At 38.5% G+C, this 25,001-nt stretch overlaps 1 protein-coding gene across 3 annotated transcripts in view; it reads left to right on the top strand.

Moving 5' to 3' along the window:
* Positions 1–25,001, top strand: part of MEGF10 (multiple EGF like domains 10) — a 367,277-nt gene that overhangs the window by 88,547 nt on the left and 253,729 nt on the right. For all 3 annotated transcript variants that reach the window (XM_049707232.1, XM_033405823.2, XM_049707231.1), the window contains one exon: positions 17,981–18,112. The gene's annotated coding sequence lies outside the window, so the exon portion shown is untranslated. The remainder of the gene's footprint in view (positions 1–17,980; positions 18,113–25,001) is intronic.

The following is a 25,001-nucleotide window of genomic DNA, read 5'->3' as shown; positions in this document are numbered from 1 at the left end:
GCTTCAGGAAATGTAAACAGGGGCTGGTAATGAATGTCCGGCCTGGAGCTCATCTTCTTCTCTCCCCAGGAGGTGTGAACAGGAGGCCAGTTGTAAATGTCTAGCCTGGAGCCCATCTATCTCTTGCCTCACTACCAAGGTCTTTTGTTAAATTAATGAATGCTGTAGCCTGGAGGATGGCCACATCCTTCTAACTGGCTCCCTCATTCCTGCCCACCCCCCACCCCTGCCTTTTCTCCACACTGCAGTCAGAGTGATCATTCTAAATACAAATCCAATCAAGTCACTCGGTTCTTGCTTAACATTCTTCAATGACTCTGCATTTGCCTCAGGTGCAAATTCAAACTCCTCAGCCTCACTTAAAATCATCTGTAAACTGATCTGACCCTGTTTCCCTCTGCAGAGTCATCTCCTAGAGCTCACTCTAAATTGCAGTCAGACCAGGTTTCTCAGTGATCTAAATGCGCTTCTCCAAACGTGCCCTATATGCCACGACACATTTGCACATGCTGTTCTTTCCCTCCACGATGCTCTCTCTCCCTCTAGGTAAGGAGACCCTTTCTCTATTCTCCCAAGTGTATGATTCATATCAGGTTGTAGCAAGCAGGGGAGACATCAGAAATTGCAGCACAAGGTGTAGAAAATATGAGAGGACTTACTGAGATGAGGGTAGAAGTTTAGATGGACAGTATTTACATCCTGAAATAAAAGACCTTATTAACTGTTTTTGTATAAAGAGCTTCAAAGTTACATGTAAGACTAAGGTCAAATGGGTTGAGAATGGAACTCTCTGGGGTGGCAGCGGTAGTGATGATATTTCAATGGCCATAATGGGAGAGAGAATGCATTCTTTTATCTATCTATCTATCTATCATCTATCTCTCTATTGTCTATCATTCTCTCTCTAATCTATCCATCTCTAGCTTTAGTTGGAGCTCAGGTGCAAAGGTTTAAATTAACCACACTTCTTAGTTTATGCCATATCATTACCATTGGTCCACACAAAGCTTCTGTTTAATGTAGTTTGTTTTTTTGTTTTAACTTTTTAAAACTTTTATGCAGATTCCTTACTCCTGTTTCCTTCTTCCCACATAGGAAACTATTCTGATGTCTTTAATATGGATCCTTTTATTTGTATGCATTCACTGGGGTCCATATATTTAAAATTCACTTTTAGTGGTACTATGTTCTATAGCTCATTCTATATCTTTTTTCACTGTTTTTAATATTATACATGTTGCCATGTGTTTTTCAAGTCTGTGGCATTCTAAGTGCTACAGTCACCATATTTGACCTATTTGTCTTCCCTTCCCTCATTCCAGGTAGTGAGCACCCAGATAGCCTCCAATAAACAGTATTGAAATGTATATTCTCTTGTAAGTCCCCTTACGGATGTGTGTGAGACTGTCTTTGTGGTAGGTACTCAGGAACAGGTTCTAGAAATGTGCACACATTAGCTGACAAATGGCACTTGAGCTTTGCCAGGTTGTGCCGTGGAGTGTGCACCCATCCACATACCCACCAGTAGGGCGTGATATCCCTCCCTCCCCAACACTTGATGTTACCCAGCTCTCCAGCATCTGCCCACATTACTGGAGCAAAGTGATGCCTCATTTTGTTTTTTGTCTTTTAAATGAACTTTATTTTTTAGAGCAGTTTTAAGTTCACAGCAAAGTTGAATGGAAAATAGGGTGTATACTTGCCCCCACCCAGCTTCCTCCACTATCAACATCCTGCACGAGAGTGGTACATAAGTTTTTTTTGTTTTTTTGCTTTTAATTAATTTATTTATTTGTTTTTGGCTGCGTTGGGTCTTTGTTGCTGTGTGCGGGCTTTCTCTAGTTGCGGTGAGCGGGGGCTACTTTTCGTTGTGGTGCGCAGGCTTCTCATTCTCATTTTTCTCGTGTTGCAGAGCACGGGCTCTAGGCGTGCAGGCTTCAGTAGTTGTGGCACTCAGGCTCAGTAGTTGTGGCTCGTGGGCTCTAGAGCGCTGGCTCAGTAGTTGTGGCACACGGGCTTAGTTGCTCCGCGGCATGTGGGATCTTCCCGGACCAGGGCTCGAACCCGTGTCCCCTGCACTGGCAGGCAGATTCTTAACCACTGCGCCACCAGGGAAGCCCCCCGTATATGTTTTAATTGATGAGCCTACACTGACATATAATCGCCCCAAGTCCAAAGTTTACACTAGGATTCACTCTTGGTGTTGCACAATCTATAGATTTTGACAAAAGTATAAGGACATGTGTCCACCTTTACAGTATCATACAGAATAGGTTCACTGCCCTAAAAATCCTCTGTGCTCCCCTGATTCATCCCTCTCTCCTTCCTAACCTCTGGTAATCACTGATGTTCCCTGTCTCTGTAGTTTTGCCTTCTCCAGAATGTTATATAGTTGGAATCACATACGATATATATGGTTTTCTGATTGCCTTCTTTAACTTAGTAATATCATTTAAGATTTCTCCATATCATTCCATAACTTAATTACTTCTTTTTAGTGCTGAGTAATACTTCATTGTCTGGATGTACCACATTTTACTTATCCATTAACCTACTGAAGGATGTCTTAATTACCTCCAAGTTATGACAATTGTGTCTAATTGTTTTGTGAATCCCATAACTGCTTATTGTGGATATACATAATTTTACTACTTGTGTCTTTTAACCTTCCCACTCGTTTTGTATGTGGTTGATTTACTACCTTCACTGTATACTTGCCTTTACCAATGAGCTTTTTCCTTTTGTAATTTTCATGTTTTTAGTTGTGGCCTTTTCTTTTTTACTTAGAGAAATCCCTTTAACATTTCTCGTAGAGCTGGTTTGGTGGTGCTGAACTCTTTCAGGTTTTTTTTGTTTTTTCTTTTTTTGCGGTACGCAGGCCTCTCACTGCTGTGGCCTCTCTTGTTGCGGAGCACAGGCTCTGGACGCGCAGACTCAGTGGCCATGGCTCACGGGCCCAGCCACTCCGTGGCATGTGGGATCTTCCCAGACCGGGGCACGAACCCGTGTCCCCTGCATCGGCAGGCGGACTCTCAACCACTGCACCACCAGGGAAGCCCTTTCAGCTTTTACTTGATGGCAATTATGAATAAAGCTACTACAAATATCTGTGTGCAGGTTTTTGTGTAAATTTCCAAATCATTTGTGTAAATAATAATAAGTGCCATTGTTGGATTGTAGGTAAGAGTATGTTTAGTTTTGTAAGAAACCACAATACTGTCTTCCAAAATAGCTGTAGCATTCTGTATTCCCACCAGTAATAAGAATTCCTGCTGCTCCACATCCTCACCAGCATTTGGTATTGTCAGTGTTCTGGATTTCTACCATCCTAATAGGTGTGTAGTGTCTTAATTTGGATTTCCCTAATGACATATGATGTTGGGCATCTTTTCATATGCTTATTTGCCATCTGTGTATTTTCTTTGGTGAGGTGTCTCTTTAGGTCATTTGTCCAATTTTTAATCGGGTTTTTACTTTTTTTATTGTTGAATTTTAGGAGTTTTCTGTGTATTTTGGATAACAGTCCTTTATTAGATGTATCTTTTGCACATAAAAACATTCTCTCAGTCTGTGGCTTGTCTTCTTATTCTCTTGACTTCTGCAAAGCGGAAGTTTTTAATTTTAATGAAATCCAGCTTATCAATTATTTCTTTCATGGATCATGCCTTTGGTGTTATATGTAAAAAGTCATCATGAAACCCAAGGACATTTAGATTTTCTTCTTTGTTATGTTCTAAGAGTTTTATGGTTTTGTATTTTATATATTGGTCTATGAACCATTTTGAGTTAATTTTTGTAAAGGGTATAAGTTCTGCGTCTAGGTTCATTTATTTGTATATGGGTATCTAGTTGTTCTAGCAGCATTTGTTGAATATTATACAATAATTGTATAATGTGATAAATATTGCTACATCTGAAATCATATTATGATATACAAATGTGTCAAAGCAATGCACAGTATACCTTACTAATGTTACATGTCAAATTTATTCAATTAAAAAAAGACTACCTTTTCTTCTTTGTCAAAGATCAGTTGACTATATTTATGTACGTCTATTCCTGGAGTCTATTTTGTTTCATTTATCTATATGTCTGTTCCTTTGCCAGTACTGCACTGTCTTGATTATTGTAGATTTATAGTAAATTTTGATGTTAGGTGGTATTCTGACTTGGTTCTTGTTCAATATAGTGTTGGCTATTCTGGATCTTTTATCTCTTCATTTAAATGTTGGATTAGTTTGTCAGCATCCACAAAATAACTTCCTGGGATTTTTATTGAAATTTCATTGAATTGATGGATTAAGTTGTGAAGAATTGACATCGGTTTGGTTTAATTTGCATTTCTCTGATACCAATTAGTTAGGCTACCTCTTTATATACTCCTTAGCATTTTGGTTTCCTTTCCTGTAAATTACTTGGTCATATCTTTTGTCTATATGTATAAAGTTTTTGAAGTTCCTATCTTTTTCTAGTTGCTTTGCAAGATTTCTGTGTATGCTCTGGATATTGGTCCCTGGTTAGTTTTATACTTTGTAAATATCTTCTCCCGATCTTCTGTCCATTAACTCTCTCATTTTGTTCATTGACTAGAGATTCTTAAATTTACTTTAATCAGATTCATAAATTTTTCTCATTATGGTTTGTGTCTTTGGGATTTTGTTTAAAAAGTCTTTCTTCACTGCTAGGTTATGTAGATATTCTCCTATATTTCCTACTGTTAATTTCATAGTTTTGTCTTTCACCTTTGGTTCTTTAATGTACTTGTGATCACTTTTGGTCCAAGAATTACTTTATTTTTCTACATGTAGTGAATCAATTTTCCAAATTTTGACTCCAAATAATTAATTATTTCCCAGTTAATTTGTGGTGCTACCTGAATTGGAAATCACGTCAAACTCTGGATCTTACTCTGAATAGTACTGGGTCTGATTCTGAGCATTCTGTGTTGTTGCTTTGGCCTATTTGTTATTTCAGTGCAAACCACACTTTTCTTTTTTAATAATGGCTTCATTGTACAGCTGATAGCCTGGTTTGGCAGATTTCTGTCAAGTCTTCTTTTTCATTGTTTAGCTGTTTGTGGATGTTTGTTCATCTCTACGATTTATCTTTAACATCTTTATTGGAGTATAATTGCTTTACAATGTGTGTTAGTTTCTGCTGTATACAAAGTGAATCAGCTATACATACACATATATCCCCATATCTCCTCCCTCTTGCGTCTCCCTCCCACCCTCCCAATCCTACCCCTCTAGGTGGACACAAAGCACGGAGCTGATCTCCCTGTGCTATGCGGCTGCTTCCCACTAGCTATCTATTTTACATTTGGTAGTGTATATATGTCCATGCCACCCTCTCACTTCGCCACAGCTTACCTTTCCCCCTCCCCATGTCCTCAAGTCCATTCTCTACATCTGTGTCTTTATTCCTGTCCTGTCCCTAGGTTCATCATAACCATTTTTTTTTATAGATTCCATATATACATGTTAGCATACGGTATTAGTTTTTCTGTTTCTGACTTAGTTCAATCTGTATGACAGACTCTAGGTCCATCCACCTCACTACAAATAACTCAGTTTCGTTCCTTTTATGGCTGAGTAATATTCCATTGTATATATGTGCCATATCTTCTTTATCCATTCATCTGTCGATGGACATGTTTCCATGTCCTGGCTATTGTAAATAGTGCTGCAGTGAACATTGTGGTGCATTGCTCTTTTTGAATTATGGTTTTCTCAGGGTATATGCCCAGTAGTGGGATTGCTGGGTCATATGGTAGTTCTATTTTCAGTTTTTTAAGGAACTCCATACTGTTCTGCATAGTGGCTGTATCAATTTACGTTACCACCAACAATGCAAGAGGGTTCCCTTTTCTCCACACCCTCCCAGCATTTATTGTTTGTAGATTTGTTTGATGATGGACATTCTGACGGGTGTGAGGTGATACCTCATTGCGGTTTTGATCTGCATTTCTCTAATGATTAGTGATGTTGAGCATCTTTTCATGTGTTTGTTGGCAATCTGTTTGTCTTCTTTGGAGAAATGTCTATTTAGGTCTTCCACCCATTTGTTGATTGGGTTGTTTGTTTTTTTATTATTGAGCTGCTTGTATATTTTGGAGATTAATCCTTAGTCAGTTTCTTCGTTTGCAAATATTTTCTCCCATTCTGGAGGTTGTCTTTTCGTCTTTTTTATGGTTTCCTTTGTACACAAAACTTTTAAGTTTCATTAGGTCCCATTTGTTTATTTTTGTTTTTATTTCCGTTTCCCTAGGAGGTGAGTCAAAAAGGATCTTGCTGTGATTTATGTCATAGAGTGTTCTGCCTATGTTTTCCTCTAAGAGTTTTATAGTGTCTGGCCTTACATTTAGGTCTTTAATCCATTTTGAGTTTATTTTTGTATATGGTGTTAGGGTGTGTTCTAATTTCATACTTTTACATGTACCTGTCCAGTTTTCCCAGCACCACTTATTGAAGAGGCTCTCTTTTCTCCACTGTATATTCTTGCCTCCTTTATCAAAGATAAGGTGACCATATGTGCATGGGCTTATCTCTGGGCTTTCTAACCTGTTCCATTGATCTATATTTCTGTTTCTGTGCCAGTACCATACTATCTTGATTACTGTAGCTTTGTAGTATAGTCTGAAGTCCGGAAGCCTGATTCCTCCAGCTCTGTTTTTCTTTCTCAAGATTGCTTTGGCTGTTCGGGGTCTTTTGTGTTTCCATACAAATTGTAAAATTCTTTGTTCTAGTTCTGTGAAAAATGCCATTGGTAGTTTGATAGGGATTGCATTGAATCTGTAGATTGCTTTGGGTAGTATAGTCATTTTCTCGATGTTGATTCTTCCAATCCAAGAACATGGTATATCTCTCCATCTGTTTATATCATCTTTAATTTCTTTCATCAGTGTCTTATAATTTTCTGCATACAGGTCTTTTGTCTCCTTAGGTAGGTTTATTCCTAGGTATTGTATTCTTTTTGTTGCATTGGTAAACGGGAGTGTTTCCTTAATTTCTCTTTCAGATATTTGGTCGTTAGTGTATAGGAATGCAAGAGATTCCTGTGCATTAATTTTGTATCCTGCAACTTTACCAAATTCATTGATTAGCTCTATAGTCTTCTGATAGCATTTTTAGGATTCTCTATGTATAGTATCATGTCATCTGCAAACAGTGACAGCTTTACTTCTTCTTTTCGAATCTGTATTCCTTTTATTTCTTTTTCTTCTCTGATTGCTGTGGCTAGGACTTCCAAAACTATGTTGAATAATAGTGGTGAGAGTGGACATCCTTGTCTTCTTCCTGATCTTAGAGGAAATGCTTTCAGTTTTTCACCACTGAGAATGATGTTTGCTGTGGGTTTGTCATATATGGCCTTTATTATGTTGAGGAAAGTTCCCTCTATGCCTACTTTCTGCAGGGTTTTTATCATAAATGCATGTTGAATTTTGTCAAAAGCTTTTTCTGCATGTATTGAGATGATCATATGGTTTTTATCCTTCAGTTTGTTAATATGGTGTATCACATTGAATGATTTACGTATATTGAAGCATCCTTGCATTCCTGGGATAAACCCCACTTGATCATGGTGTGTAATCCCTTTAATGTGCTGTTGGATTCTGTTTGCTAGTATTTTGTTGAGGATTTTTGCATCTATGTTTATCAGTGATATTGGCCTATAGTTTTCTTTTTTTGGGACATCTTTGTCTGGTTTTGGTATCAGGGTGATGGTGGCCTCATAAAATGGCTTTGGGAGTGTTCCTCCCTCTGCTATATTTTGGAAGAGTTTGAGAAGGATAGGTGTTAGCTCTTCTCTAAATGTTTGATAGAATTCACCTGTGAAGCCACCTAGTCCTGGGTTTTTGTTTGTTGGAAAATTTTAAATCACAGTCTCAATTTCAGTGCTTGTGATTGGTCTGTTCATATTTTCTGTTTTTCGGGTTCAGTCTTAGAAGGTTGTACTTTTCTAAGAATTTGTCCATTTCTTCCAGGTTGTCCATTTATTGGCATATGGTTGCTTGTAGTAATCTCTCATGATCCTTTGTATTTCTGCAGTGTCAGTTGTTAGTTCTCATTTTTCATTTCTAATTCTGTTGATTTGAGTCTTCTCCCTTTTTTCCTTGATGAGTCTGGCTAATGGTTTATCAACTTTGTTTATGTTCTCAAAGAACCAGCTTTTAGTTTTATTGATCTTTGCTATTGTTTCCTTTATTTCTTTTTCATTTATTTCGGTTCTGGTATTATGATTTCTTTCCTTCTGCCAACTTTGGGGGTTTTTTGTTCTTCTTTCTCTAATTGGTTTAGGTGTAAGTTTAGGTTGTTATTTGAGATTTTTCTTGTTTCTTGAGGTAGGACTGTATTGCTATAAACTTCCCTCTTAGAACTGCTTTTGCTGTATCCCATAGGTTTTGGGTCATCTTGTTTTCATTGTCATTTGTTTCTAAGTATTTTTTGATTTCCTCTTTGATTTCTTTAGTGATCTCTTGGTTATTTCATAGCATGTTGTTTAGCCTCCATGTGTTTGTATTTTTTACAAATTTTTCCCTGTAATTGATATCTAGTCTCATAGTGTTGTGGACAGAAAAGATACTTGGTACAATTTCAAATTTCTTAAATTTACCAAGGCTTGATTTGTGACCCAAGGTATGATCTATCCTGGAGAATGTTCCATGAGCACTTGAGAAGAAAGTGTATTCTGTTGTTTTTGGATGGCGTGCCCTATAAATATCAGTTTAATCATGTTTAATGTGTCATTTAAAGCTTGTGTTTCCTTATTTATTTTCATTTTGGATGATCTTTCCATTGGTGAAAGTGGGGTGTTAAAGTCCCCTACTATTTTTGTGTTACTGTCGATTTCCCCTTTTATGGCTGTTAGCATTTGCCTGTGTATTGAGGTGCTCATATGTTGGGTGCATAAATATTTACAATTGTTATATCTTCTTCTTAGATTGATCCCTTGATCATTATGTAGTGTCCTTCTTTGTCTCTTGTAATAGTCTTTATTTTAAAGTCTATTTTGTCTGATATGAGAATTGCTACTCCAGCTTTCTTTTGATTTCCATTTGCATGGAATATCTTTTTCCATCCCCTCGCTTTGGTCTGTATGTGTCCCTAGGTCTGAAGTAGGTGTTTTGTAGACAGCATATATCCATGTCTTGTTTTTGTATCCATTCAGCCAGTCTGTGTCTTTTGGTTGGAGCATTGAATACATTTACATTTAAGGTAGTTATTGATATGTATGTTCCTATTACCATTTTCTTAATTGTTTTGGGTTTGTTATTGTAGGTGTTTTCCTTCTCTTGTGTTTCCTGCCTAGAGAGTTCCTTTAGCATTTGTTGTAAAGCTGGTTTTGTAGTGCTGAATTCTCTTAGCTTTTGCGTCTGTAAAGGTTTTAATTTCTCTGTCGAATCTGAATGAGATCCTTGCTGGTTAGAGTAATCTTCGTTGTAGGTTTTTCCCTTTCGTCACTTTAAATATGTCCTGCCACTCCCTTCTGGCTAGCAGAGCTTCTGCTGAAAGATCAACTGTTAACCTTATGGGAATTCCCTTGTATGTTATTTGTTGTTTTTCCCTTCCTGCTTTTACTAATTTTTCTTTGTTTTTAGTTTTTGATAATTTGATTAATATGTGTCTTGGCATGTTTCTCCTTGGATTTATCCTGTATGGGACTCTGCACTTTTTGGACTTGATTGACTATTTCCTTTCCCATTTTAGGTCAGTTTTCAACTCTAATCTCTTCAAATATTTTCTCAGTCCCTTTCTTTTTCTCTTCTTTTTCTGGGACCCTTATACTTCAAGTGTTGGTGCAATTAATGTTGTCCCTGATGTCTCTGAGACTGTCCTCAATTCTTTTCATTCTTTTTCTTTTTTTCTGCTCTGTGGCAGTTATTTCCACTATTTTATCTTCCCGGTCCCTTATCCGTTCTTCTGCCCCAGTTATTCTGCTATTGATTCCTTCTAGAGAATTTTTAATTTCATTTATTGTGTTGTTCATCTTTTTTTGCTTGCTCTGTAGTTTTTATAGGTCCTTGTTAAATGTTTCTTGTATTCCCTCCATTCTATTTCTAAGATTTTGTGTCATCTTTACTATCATTGCTCTGAATTCTTTTTCAGGGAGACTGCCTATTTCCTCTTCATTTGTTTGGTCTGGTGGGTTTTTACCTTGCTCCTTCATCTGTTGCATATTTCTCTGTCTTCTCATTCTGTTTAACTTAATGAGGTTTCCTTTTCACAGGCTGCATGTTTGTAGTTCCCATTGTTTTTGGTGTCTGCCCCCAGTGGGTGAGGTTTTGTAGGCTTTCTTGTGGAGGGGACTGGTGCCTGTGTTCTGGTGGGTGGGGCTGGATTTTGTCCTTCTGGTGGACAGGGCCGCGTCTGGTGGTGTTTTGGGTTGTCTTTGAACTTAGTATGACTTTAGGCAGCCTCTCTGCTAATGGGTGGGGTTGTGTTCCTATCTTGCTAGTTGTTTGGCGTGGTCTTCCAGCACTGGAGCTTGCTGGCTGTTGGGTGGAGCTGGGTCTTAGTGTTGAGATGGAGATCTCAAGAGCTTTCGCTGATTGATATTACATGGGGCCAGAGGTCTGTTGTGGTCCAATGTCCTGGACTTGGCTCTCCCATCTTGGAGGCTCAGGCCTGACACCTGGCCGGAGCATTAAGACCCTGCCAGCCACAGGGCTCAGAAGAAAAAAAGGATAAAAAACCCCAACAAACTGATAGAACCCCAAACCAAATAGTAAAAGCAAAACTAAACAGACAAAAATGGCACAAAGAAACATACACACACTCATAAAAAGCAAGCAAACAAACAAACCAAAAAAACAAACAGTCAGAACCCTAGGACAAATGGTATAAGCAAACCTAAACAGACAAAATCACACAGAGACACATATACATACACACTCACAAAAAGAGAAAAAATATATAAAAAAGTAAAGGAGAGAGCAACAAGACCAATAAACAAATCCACCAATGATAACAAGCACTCAAAACTAAACTAAGATAAATATAAAAACCAGAAACAAAACAGATGCAGAAAGCAAACCCCAAGTCTACAATTGCTCCCAACGTCTACCGCCTCAGTTTTGGGAACATTCGTTGTCTATTCAGGTATCCCACAGACGCAGCATTCATCAAGTTGATTGTCGGGATTTAATCCACTGCTCCTGAGGCTGCACGGAGAAATTTTGCTTTCTCTTCTTTGTTCGCACAGCTCCTGGGTTTCAGCTTTGGTTTTGGCCCTGCCTCTGCATGTAGGGCACCCTCAGGCATCTGTTCCCCACCCTGACCAGAGGGGGATAAAGCCACGGCTGATTAGGGCTCTCTTGCTCACTCATGCCAGGGAGAGGGAGGGGTACAGTAGTCATAATTGGAATGCGGGGCAAGCCTGTGGTGGCAGAGGCCAGCGTGACATTGCAACAGCCTGAGGCGTGCCGTGTGTTCTCCTGGGGAAGTTGTCCCTGGATCACGGGACCCTGGCAGTGGCGGGCTGCACAGGCTCCCAGGAGGGGAGGTGTGGATAGTGACCTGTGCTTGCACACAGGCTTCTTGGTGGTAGTGGCAGCAGCGTTAGCATTTCATGCCTGTCTCTGTGGTCTGAGCTGTTAGCCATGGCTCACACCCATCTCTGGAGCTCATTTAGGCAGTGCTCTGTATCCCCTCTCCTTGCACATCCTGAAACAATGGTCTCTTGCCTCTTAGGCAGCTCCAGACTTTTTCCCTGACTCCCTCCTGACCAACTGTGGTGCACTAGCCCCCTTCAGTCTGTGTTCATGCCACCAACCCCAGTCCTCTCTCTGGGCTCTGACCTTTGAAGCCCGAGCCTCAGCTCCAAGCCGCCACCCGCCCCGGCAGGTGAGCAGACAAGCCTCTCAGGCTGGTGAGTGCTGGTCGGCACCGATCCTCTGTGCGGGAACCTCTCCACTTTGACCTCTGCACCCCTGTTGCTGTGCTCTCCTCCGTGGCTCCAAAGCTTCCTCCCTGTCCACCACCCGTCCCCACCAATGAAGGGGCTCCCTAGTGTGTGGAAACTTTTCCTCCTTCACAGCTCCCTCCCAGAGGTGCAGGTCCGGTTTCTATTCTTTTGTCTCTGTTAATTCTTTTTTCTTTTGCCCTACCCAGGTATGTGGGGATTTTCTTGCCTTTTGGGAAGTCTGAGGTCTTCTGCCAGCGTTCAGTAGTTGTTCTGCAGGAGTTGTTCCATATGTAGATGTATTTTTGATGTATTTGTGGGGAGGAAGGTGATCTCCATGTCTTACTCCTCTGCCGTCTTGAAGGTCTCCCCTTATAGAATTTTTAGACTCAATTTATAAATTCTTCAAAAAATGCAACCAGCATTTTGATTGGTATTGCACTGAATATGTAGATCAAGTTGAGGATATTTATCATCTTTATAATATTAAGTCATCTCATTCAAGAATTTGAATTGTCTCTCCTTTCATTCAGATCATCTGTATATTCTTTTTTTTTTTGCGGTACACGGGCCTCTCACTGTTGTGGCCTCTCCCGTTGTGGAGCATAGGCTCCGGACGCACAGGCTCAGCGGCCATGGCTCACGGGCCCAGCCGCTCCGCGGCATGTGGGATCTTCCCGGACCGGGGCACGATCCCGTGTCCCCTGCATTGGCAGACGGACTCTCAACCACTGCGCCACCAGGGAAGCCTAAGATCATCTGTATATTCTTCATTGAATCTTTAATTTTTCTCCATGGCAGTCTTTTCTAAATTAATTCCTAGATACTATATAGTTTTGAACTGTGAATGTCACTTTATCTTTATTTTATAATGTGCCTTTTATGATTTTGTAAGTTTAAAGTATTTAAGTTGATATTGTATCTAGCAACCATGCTGAGCTATCTGAATAGTTATGTTATTTGGGGGCTTGAAGAAACAGAATGTATTGTTTAGTAGTTGTGGATGCCAGACATCTAAAATCAGTAACACTGTACCAACATCAAGGTGTAGGCAGGGCCACACTCCCTCTGGAAACTCTAGGGGAAAATCTGTTCATTGCCTCTTCCACCTTCTGATGGCTGCCAGCATTCCTTGGCTTGTGGCCACATCACTCCAATCTCTGCCACCATGGTTACATTGCTTTCTCTCTTGTATATATCAAATCTCTCTCCGTCTCCCTCTTATAAGGATACATGTGTTTGCATTTAGGGCCCACACGTATAATCCGACATAATCTCTTCATCTCAAAATCCTTAATTTATTCATATATGCAAATTTTTTTCAGATAAGGTAAAGTGTACAGGTTCTAAGGAATAGCATCTTGTATCTTTAGGGGCCATTATTCAGCCTACTATGCTTTCTCAACTTGGTAAAATATATATAATTCAGCTCCCAATATTGCATATTACTTAATGAAGAGACACTGAGGCATTCCCACTAAAAGTCAGGTACTAGAGAGGAATCATACAACTCCTATGTAACATTATTTTGAAGCTCTTACCTATTTTAATTAGACAAGAGAAAATAATTGCAGGATATAATAGTTGGACATGAAGAGTTAGAACTCTATTTTCAGATGACATGATTAGACATGTGGAAAATCCAAAAGAATTAATTAAAAGTGACCTCAAATAAAACAATTTAGTAATGTAGCAGCTTATAAAATTAACATTCAAAATCAATAACATTCATAATAGAAACAAAAAACAATTACAAAATGTAATGGAGGGGAAGATCCTCTTATGATTTAAAAAAAAAAATTGCAAAGGTAAAACTTAATTAGAGGTATCCAGAACCTACATGAGGAAAATAAACCTGAAAGTTATAAAAGTTGATTTCAACAAATGGAAAAATGTGCCTCTTTCTTGGATAGAAAAACTCAACATCATTTAAAAATATGTTTTCTCTATTTTTATTTATAAATTTATGAAATGCCCAATAATGGTATCATCAGATTTTTTCCCCCTGTAGCAACACGATATGATTATAAAACTTGTCTGAAAAAACAAACAAGGAAGAATGGTTAAAACATCCTGAAAGAGAACAGCAATTGGGTGAGAGAATGGGAGGGTTTGCAGTTACATTACAGCAAACCACAAACGCTTTATAATTAAGACAGTTTGGTATTGACACATTAATAGACAAGTGGGACAAGAGAGTGATGAGAAATAGAATAATATGCATATGGAAATTTAGTATATAATAAAGGGAGCATCTCAAATCAGTAAGGATAAGATACATTTTTAAAAATAAATATTTTTAATAATAGAAGATTGTGGTTTACTTACAGAAGATTAGCACACTTAAGAAAATTCAGCATAGTAGTTGTCAATGGAACTCAGCTGACCAAACTATTAAAGCATTGTTTCTTGCTTTATAGCTCTGGACTGAAATCACAGATAATGGTTTCATTGTGTCCACTTTAAACTAGAGATACAAACTGTTTAATAAGTGAAATTGAGATGCTGTGTAGCCAGTGTTGTGCTGATAAATGTTTAATACATACACATATACACGTGTTTGTGTGTATGTATCAATATCTATATCTACATCTATACACATATATATGCATGTATATATGTATACTATTAATTTTACTGATATAAAGGATATTTAGTAATTTATTAATAGTAATAAAATATACAATATTCTGTATTGTCAACACCATATAATTAATTGATTCTCACAGAATGCTTTCTTTGATTTTTGCCAAATTCTTATTCATAACCAACCTATGGTTGTAATTGTTGAGTGTAGCTTTCATGTGAATGTAGGTTGATATTTTCATTTACATTAATGAGTAAGCTGAAAGTGAAATGACAATGTTGAATCTTGACTTATTTGTGAAGGACATGAGTGACTTCTTTGCTGAATTGGATAATAGGTTCCAACTACTGGAAGATTATTTCTCAATTTTTTGTGCTATTCACAGTGTAACAGCTACAGACAAATGCACTTTTAAGATGGATCTACATTGTTGACATTTTCTCCATCATTGTCTTAAGTCTAGGCCAGAGGTCAGCAAACTTTTTCTAAGGGTCACATGGGAAATACTTTAGACTTTTGGGGCCATTTAGTATCTGTTGCAACTATTCACCTCTGCCATTATAGCACAAAAACATCCACAGATAATAGGTCAAAAAATGGGTGTGGTTGTGGTCCAGTAAGTTTTATTTACAAAAACAAGTGGCAGGTTGGATTTGGCCTACTGGCCATAGTGATCTCTATAGTATACAGTCAACAAAACAATAACTTAAGCCCCGATTTTGGCACTGCCAACTTTCATGATGTGAATACTACCACCATAGCCAATTTCATGCTAGCAATATGATTTTTAATACTGAGTTGAGAGATGTACAGCAGCATGCCATTCTAGAGTCTTACCACCACAGACAAAAATAACCCCAAGAACCTTGATAATAGTAAAATGTATTAAAATAATCAGGAAGTGATGAGTTTTGAATATTTATTAACTTTGCTTTGAACATGATTTATTTCATTGTACGTTTATATAATTTATTTTGTAATAATGGCTGTGTTTAACAATCAGCTCACAAAATTCCTGAAAATTTAACAATCAGCTCTTGTGAGCTGTCATGAGCCAGCTACAGCACACCACTGTGTGTAGCCATGTGGGAATAGAGAAAATTGGATTCATTATTTACAGTATATACCAGAATAAATTCCAAATGGATCAGAAACACAAACATAAAAATAAGATGAAACCATGCAAGTACAAGGCAAGACATGGATGAATTCCTCTATAAAATGGGAGTAGGGAAAACTTTCCAGACTATGGCTTGAAAGCCAGAGGTATTAAGGGAAATGAGATAGATTAGCTTCAGAAAATGAACTGAGGATTATTCTTTCTTTTTGCATTTTCTGGAACGACTTATGTAACAGGAATTGTGTTTTTAACAGTTTGATAGAGTCAATTTTAAAAGCATCCAGGCCTAGAGCAATTTGGGATGGAGTTTTAACTACCAATTAAATTTCTTTGATCCTTGTAGGTCTATTTTAAATTCCTTTTTTATTCTTGTACCAGTTGACATCTTATGTTTTCTAGGAATTTATCCATTTTATCTGTTTGTTTTTTAAATCTGCACTTATTTCCCCATCTTCATTTTGATCTGTGTTTTATTTACTTTCGTTGTCTCTTTTTCCTCTTGATCAGTCTTATCAGAGGTTTATCTTGGTAATTTTTTCAAAGTAGAACTTTAGTTTTATTAATTTCCTCTACTAAGAAAAGTCATTATATTGTTTCTTTTCCTTTATTATATCCTTTTTCTTCTTTGGGTTTGCTTTGATGTTCTTTCTTATAACTTCCTGAGTTGGATGTTCAGCATATTTTTCTTTTTTAATATTTATTTATTTAAATAAATAAATATTGGCTGTGCCAGGTCTTAGTTGAGGTATGCAGGGTTGCAGACTTCTTAGTTGCGGCATGCATGTGAGATCTAGTTTCCTGCAAGGATCGAACCCAGCCCCCTGCTTTGGGAGTGCAGAGTCCCCCCACTGGACCAATGGGGAAATCCCTCTTTTCAACTTTTATTGTTTCCTGATAAGCATATTTAAAGGTGTAAATGCTCCTTCAAACACTGCTTTAGGTATGTCCCACACATTTTGTGTCTTCATGTTCATTCAATTCTAGATAGTCTCTCATTTTGATTATACTTTAATTTTTAACCTATGAGTTATTTAGTAACATGGTATTTTCAAAATATAGGACATTTAAAAAACCTTTCCTGTTACTAATTTCTAATATTAATTCATCTGCATGATATTGTTCCTGGCAAGTTTATTGAGACTTCCTATAGGCCTAATCTGTTAGTTTAAACATGTGTATGCTTCTAAAAAATGTGTATTTGCTATTTGTTGCATGAACTACTATAGCATATGTATCAAAGCATATATATTATACATAGCATACCACTGAACATTCATATCAAAGATCTGAACAATATAATTAATAGGATAAGCCCACTAATTATACTGTTTAGATAAGGGTCTGCTTAATTTTTGTTTGCTTAATACATTTTTGATAGTTTGGTTTTAAAAGCTCCAACTATTTATATGTTTCTCTCCATATGCTGTCAGTTATTGTGACCTATTGTTAGGTGCATACATGTTTGTGATGGTTATCTCTTCTCACTCTATTTTTTGTTTACCTTTTACCTTAATTTTTTTTTTTAATCCACTATTATGATTGCTATTCCAGCCTTCTTTCATGGTTTTGGGTTTTTTTTTCTTCCTGTCTTGAACTCTTTCATTTTCAACCTTTTTGTATCTTTTGGTTTTCAGAATTTTTCTCATACACAACATATGTTTGGATTTTGTTTTTATTTCTTAATACCCTCAGAAAGTATTTTTCTTTTTATTTGTGAGTTAAATCCACTTACATTTATTGTAATTTCTTTTATATTAGAAATTATTTCTCCCACCATATCTTGCATTTCAATTTATTGCATTTTCTGCTGGCTCAAAAAATTATTCTATTTTTGTTCAAGTGTAGTTGCTTAAGACCCTTACTCATGTTTACTTATCCTATTACTTTCTTAAATTTATCAATGTCTGTATATCCAAGGAAATAATTTTTAAAACTTCCAGAAATAATGAAGAGATCATCAACTAGAATAAGAATCAAATTGAACAGTGGGTGCAAGATGACAAATGGGAAAGATACTTTTTAAATATTAAAAGAAAATAAATTTGAACCTAGAATTTTATACCCAGCCCAATTCTTTCAAATGTAATGACTTTAAAAAATATACATATATACATATTTATATATATATGTGTGTGTGTGTATACATACATACATACATACATACATACACACATGTATATTCATTTCACTTCCAATGCTGAAGCCTTAAAACTACAGAACAGGTAGTTGGGAAGGGAAGATGGAAGTCAGGTGGGGGTGAGCAGGACAAGTTGGAATCCTTATAGAAGCACAAGTTGGAACCTGTGAACAGACTGAAACTTATGTTAGTTCTTGTTACCTCTAACCTTGAATATATGTGTTTCTTGCAGAAATCGGGGGCTTTTATCACCATGGCCAAACACACACCTGGTTCAGGAATCAGAGAACCTTAAGGGGATCTATGGAAGGTGGAGCATTTGGAGGCTCCACTGCTTCTTCACACCAGTGAAGTGAGGTGGCAGGTAAGTGACAACAACTTTAGAACCTTTCACAGAGATCTTGCTTATGGCCCACCCTAACTGGAAACACACAAGAAAGGGGATTTTGGGAAAGGGAGTTCAGCCTAGCTAAGCTGACACAGCACAAAGCCACGGCTCACAGGTGTTGGCCCTTTTCCTTCCACCATCTACATCTCCTAGCTTCTTTGTATTTTTTGTCTCTTTATCCTTTCCTGATGACCTCTGGGAGAGTTTCTCAATCTGATCTTCCAACTCAGTGATTTATTCACCTTTGTCCATCTTGCTATGTATCTTATCTATTGCCTTTTTCACTCTAGCTATTACATATTTCATACCTACTTCTCAGTTTAGTCCTTTCTTATGTTTTCTTGTTCTTGCTTCACATTGCTGATATCAGCCTTAGCCTCTTAATATATTCATCATAATTATTTTAATTTCTTGGTCCATTTCCTCTTACAATTCTATATAATTTAGATGGTTTATACTGTTGAGTTTGTTGTCTTTCTTGTATAGTAGTTGTATTCCTTCTATGGCTTTCTGGTTATTTCTTTGAAAGAACTCCTCTTCCCCTTTGATATCAGTTACTACACAAGGTTCTGTGCTGGGACATGGCTACAACCCAGCCTTCAGTTGATGTACCTGTAGGTGAAACAAAGCCAGGGAAGAGAGCCTCATAGAACTGATGGTGATCATTCTAATTTTCCATCATCTACAAATAACTTCTCTAGTATGTCTTTCCCATTTAAACTCTCTAGAAGTAATCTCCATAGATTCACTCTCCCTGCCCTGGGGGTTTGGAGAATATCCAAAGGTAACTGGTCAGTACACACCACCCTTTCCATCCCTCCTTTCTCCTGCAGGGCTTTTGCACATCTCTTATTGTACCCTCCTGACCCCTGGAGCCGTGACTGCTGCTGCCAGTTTCTTCCGTGATTGGCGGTCTGTCACCGTCCCCGGTGGCAAGAAGCGAGAACAGACAAGACCCTCTCCTTTCACCCCTCTTCTCACAGCCACCTTAGCTGCCTTCCCTGGCCGGCTGAAGCCTTCTCTCCTTTCACTCATACCCCCACCCCTCCGCAGCCCTCACATAACACTTCTGAGTCTTCAGACTCCCCAGGGACTTCTCCCTTAAAATAGGGTTGTATTTTATTCATTTTTAGTCATTAGATCCTCAAATCCGAGTTCCCTCCAGCTTCTATAGTTTCTCTAGGGTTGATTTTTGGGAAGCAGCCAGTGGCCAGTGTAGTTTGTCATTTTGACAGGATTAGAGAATGGTTTCTAGAATGAACAGGTGTACCATAAAAAGGGGAGAATTAGAGACAGCAGATGTATGAGTTTTAAGGACAGAAAGGCTACAAGTGCACACCAAGAGATGCTTTTTTCTGTGTTTAATTTTTAAAATTTATCTGTCTATCTGTAACTATGTAAATGTATTTATGTATGTTTGCATACATATGTGACTTTAAAAGTGAAATAATGCTGTCAGGCTTATAATGAAAACAGCAGTCTTCACCCCTTCCTGCTCCAAACTTCTGCTCCCTCAAGGCAACATATTTTGACATTAAAAAAAACCTGTTTATTCTGGTGTTTACTTCCACATTCTAAGTAACATGCTTATATTACTGTTTCTTGATTTTTAAATGTTAGCTATTATCTTTGGTTTCCTAATGTACAAGATGGGAACTTGTACCCGATGTATTTTCCCTTCCAACGAGTTCTCTTCCCCTTCTTACTCCAACTCCTAATATAATTACGTCACTGCTTTCATTTAATATTGAGTATTTACACTATCATGCCCACATAAACACTATTTACAGTTAAGACCTGCAGCATCCTAAGATTATATTTCCTTCCTTATATAACTTTTTATTTTCTTAGGGTTAATACTTGTCTCTCCCCATTCCCACCACCATAGTTCAGTGCTCTCTATAACCTGTCCTAATTCTCTGATGGAGTTGTTGGATAGTTTCAGATGAAAACATCAGGTGATCTACCTGATTCTTCCCCTCCCCATTCCCATCCCTTTTGTACAAGCGCCATCTTCCTGCTCACACTAGAGTGCTAGTTAAACCTTCCCTTTATCATCATCTTGAAACTTCCTTTGCCCGCCTCCCTGTATGAGATCTCCTATTTCCTAATTTTGTATCTCCTTATTTCTTGATTCATTCCCTTGTTTGGTGATGAAACTAATATTTTCTGGTCGCTTCCTAAAATAGAGTCCATAAGAGGTAAGTGCAAGTCTGCGTGCAGTGGTCATTTATTATTCAGGCTGCCCCACATTTTTGAACACCCCTTTCCCATTGTTTTAATAGTTTCCCACATTATAAATTCTGCATTCTTAAAGAAAGACATTTTTCAGGTCATTTTCTAGTTGTTGGATTGCAGACATGTGGCTTTGATTATACTTGTCAGCTGCATCTTTGCCAGAGTCAGAATCTGGATCCAGAATGGGATTACTTGGGAAAGAGGTAGGGCCTAAGGCTTCCACTTGGCAGGTGCAGCAGCACAGCAGGGCTCTGAAGTGATGGCAGAGACAGAGGTAGGACCTGGAACCAGTGCCAGCAGCCTCCTGGCTTGGTGGTTTCTGTGAGAGGCAGTGACTCCCTCACTGGGCAGCTCTGTGCCATGGTGCTCGGGTATCACTCGTGGAAACACAGTCCATTTCCTCCACCTCAGTCTGTGAATTCTGTCTCATAACTAGTCCTTTTGGCTTCAACTGATATCTCAGTCTGTTAGGACTGCTATAACAGAATACCACAGACTGGGTGGCTTAAAATCAACAGAAATTTATTTCTCACAGTTCTGGAGGCAGCATGCTCGGGTTCTGGTGAGGACCGCCTTCCAGGTTGCAGACTGCCAACTTCTTGCTGTGTCCTCACATAGCAGAAGGGGCAAGGGAGCTTTCTTGGGTCTCTTTTATAAAAGGTATTAATCTCATTCATGAGGGCCATTCACCACCCTCCTGATACCATCACACTGGGCATTAGGATTTCAACATACAAATTTGGGGGAGACACTAATATTCAGACCATAGCAACTGGCTAGAATAACTTCTGCTATATTAAACTAGCCTGGCTAATATGCCTTGCATGCCTAAAGGTATCTTTATTCTACTGTAAGATATAAGGGTTTGATTGAGACTAGAATTCTAATTTGGAAATAATTTCCCTCAAAAACTAGAAAGCATTTCTCCATTACCTCTGGCTTCTATTGTTATTGCTTAGAAGTCTGAAGTTGCTCTTTTTCCTGAATCTGCATGTGATTCACTTCTCTCCAAAGCTTTTTTGTTTATCTTAAAGTAGTATTTAATTTAAAGTTTTTCTTTTTCTTTTTATTATTTTTTTTTTGCTGTACGTGGGCCTCTCACTGTTGTGGCCTCTCCTGTTGCAGAGCACAGGCTCCAGACGCGCAGGCTCAGCGGCCATGGCTCACGGGCCCAGCCGTTCCGTGGCATGTGGGATCTTCCCGGACCGGGGCACGAACCCGTGTCCCCTGCATCGGCAGACGGACTCTCAACCACTGCGCCACCAGGGAAGCCCTAAAATTTTTCTTTTTTTGTTATCAAATCTACAAATGGTCATATTTTAAAGTCAAATAGTTCTAGATGTTGTTTTATGAAAAACAACTATTTTCTGACTTGGTGCCTCCATTTCCTTTTGATAGGAAGCAGCCACTTTTACTAGTAGTATATATGAATATATAGTTAAATGCATTTTTAGCCCATGTGAAATGGATCCCAGGAAGTTTTTCAAAATTCTCACATTTGACTGTTATTCACTTTTCGAGAAAACATTACAGATAAAAGAAGATGACTGCCTTGTATATAAACAGACTTTAGGATATAGATGTTAGAGATCACATAATAACAATTGTTGGTGAGATTTTCCTGTCTTTTTACTCATTTGGTGGTAGAATCTGAATCTGGGCTGGGGCCTGAAATAGAAGGAGCTTCTATTTCTAGGGGCTGGCTCCATGAATGAGAGGTATTTGAAGTTCCTGAAACCAGCATCCAGGATGGGACTCCTGACCTTGGAAAAGGCGGGGTAGTGAAATCTTAAGAGCTGCACTTGAAAGCCCAGGAAGGTTGTTGTGGAGCTTCTTGGCCGAGCCTAGCACTGTGGGATTGGGCTCCCCCTCCAGGGAACCTAGAAGAACCACTAGAGGCTGGGCAGGCGGTACACTGCAGAGGCCAGCCTCAGCTGATCACCTTCTATTCTATTTAAGCACCTTCAGAAACAGCAGCATCGGGCAGAGGAAGCCACTCCAGGCTGTCCAGGCTTCAGCTGCAACTTCATCTGCCTTCCCTGTGCCTGCTCACTCCAAGCCAACCAGCTTTGGTAGCAGTGGTGAAATTCTCCAGCCATAATGGAGTGCGTTTGGCTCCAAAGTAGCAAAGTAGTAGGATAGAAACAAACAGGATTCCCTCCTTAGACTTTTTAGCATCTTGGAATCCTGGAATTTCTACATGTATGGAAGGGATGAGGGGATCCAAGAGATAAACTAATTTCCTGCTAATATGGACATTGGGGGCTCCAGTGCATCATCAGGGACCCTCCTGAGGCAAGATTGGCTGTTATTCAACAAACAACCTGTGAAGTAATATGTACTGGTTACACAAATTATATTTTACCGACACTATCTTTCGGTTTCTCTTGACACTAACAACTCTGGTTACCTGCTGTATGGACTGAATATTTGTGTCTCCCCCCACCCCCCAAATTCATATGTTAAAATCCTAATCCCAATGTGATGGTATTAGGAGGTGGGCTTTGGGGAGGTGATTAGGTCATGAAGGTGGAGCCCTCATGAATGGGATTAGCGACCTTATAAAAGAGGCCCCAGAGAGCTCTTGTCCCTTCCTCCATGTGAGGACATGATGAAAAGACTACTGTCTATGAACCAGGAAAGCAGGTTCTCGCCAGATGCCAGATCTGTAGGCACCTTGATCTTGGACTTCCCAGGTTCCAGAAATGTGAGAAATAAATATTTCTTGTGTAAGCCACCCAGTTCATGGTATTTTTGTTATAGCAAAACAAGACCCCTGTGATTTAATTTTTTTTTTTTTTAATTTTTAGTGGTTGAAGATGAGAGGTTGGGGAGCACAAAGTGGGAGGGACTAGACCTGCCTTTATTTTTCTTTGTCCAGAGTTCCATCCCAAGTTGCCCCTGTTGAACCAAGAGAGTTTCCACACCTCACAAAGCTAAATTTGAATCCACTTTGCATATTTCTTCTATGCAGAATAGGACGTTTTATCAAAGATAGGGAAGAAAAGGTTAACAGCTTTAAAGGTGGACATAAGGAGCTCTGACCTTAGTTTCCCTGAACAATAGCCCAAAACAAAAATACTAAAAAAAAAAAAAAAAAAAAAAATCCCCAAGCCATAAAACAAAACACCCAAAACAAACAGAAGCACTTGGTGAATCATTAGATTCCTGTACCAGGGTGAATAATACAGTTTCCACAAGCAATGATGAGCCTGATAAGAAACTCAGAGCAGTGTTGGCCGCGGAAGATTTTCTGAAAATGAAAAGAGGCAAATAGCCCAAACCAGGCCACACATCTGTGACCCTTGCTAAATGGCTTGTTTGCTCCATCACAGCTGTTTTCAAGGTCCTGGAAGTCAGTTCCTTTGCTTAATCCAAGGTGAATTGGACCCACAGAGTCTTTCAGTCACACACAGTCCTGCCATAGTCATATTTGCACAGACGTTGTGTCAGCTGTCCTGATTCCTTGGATGATGTGAGGCTGTAGCTATGACTGTGAATAATGAAAGACACATTCTTCCTTTGTAGTTAGAGAGAAAGAGCACCAAAGAACAGATCCATATATTAAATGGAAGGTGTAGGTTGGAAATGAACAAATGCATTCCAATAAGATAAGGGAGATTACTTAAATTTGATAGCAAGTGGTTATAGCTTGAAGATATTCGAATATGAGAGGTTCTAGTCAAGCATTTTTTACTAGAAAAAGCAAATCTCTAAAGTAAGCAAAAGTAATCAGAATGTATCAGCTCAAGAGAGAACAAGATATGGCACTTGGAAAGGAAAGGTAATAATGGCAATAATCATGTTCAGCTTCTGTTATTTTTTGAGGCTGGTTCAATAAAATGTAACGTAACATTAGCAGTTTCTTGGGAAAAAAACAGTCAACTGTTCTTCTCTTTTCTCTATGGCTCCATATTCCACATAAATTATTCACTGCTGTCGTTAGTTCCTCATAGTTGGTGCATCCCCAAAGAATTCTGTGATGTTAAGTAACAATGAAAGTAAAATTTGTTATATGTTATTTGTTAACTAAAGCTTTATTTATAAATGATCATCCATTTGTTTTTAACCTAAATGCTTCCTCAATCTCAACTATTGGTTTCACTCCATTCAAATCTAGGATTCTTACTGTGTATGCTGTAGTCTGGTATATTATGCCATCTTTTTCGATTCAAAATATCCTAGTCACGGAAACAGTGATTTTTCCACATTGCTTGCTAACCTGTTACCTTTCCACAGCCTTGGAGGGATGGCTGTATAATGTGTTACGCTGAGAACAAAATCAAGTTGAGGCAGTGTCTTCTAGGTGTTTCTGTTTAATCAAGCTGGGTATCAGAACCCTAACATCAGCTTGGGTTTATCTGGTCCAGTTATCTGTATGATAATTTTGAGGATCTTTTTAACTGAGGACTTTATAAAGATAATAAAATGATTTTTTGAGAATAATTGAAACCAAAGCCCTGGAATCAAAACTAATTATCAACTTTGGCATTAATATAAACAACAAACTATAAGCTATCACAAGTGGAATTTGATCTCATTTTCCGGTCCTCCCTCCTCTGTATGAATGGCTCAGGGAGTTTTTTCTGTTAACATATCTCTTCTGCTGAGCTCCCCTCTTCCTCAT

This window comes from Orcinus orca, chromosome 3, assembly GCF_937001465.1.
Source record: "Orcinus orca chromosome 3, mOrcOrc1.1, whole genome shotgun sequence".
Taxonomy (NCBI): Eukaryota; Metazoa; Chordata; class Mammalia; order Artiodactyla; family Delphinidae; genus Orcinus; species Orcinus orca.
This window is presented reverse-complemented; position numbering and strand designations above follow the sequence as displayed.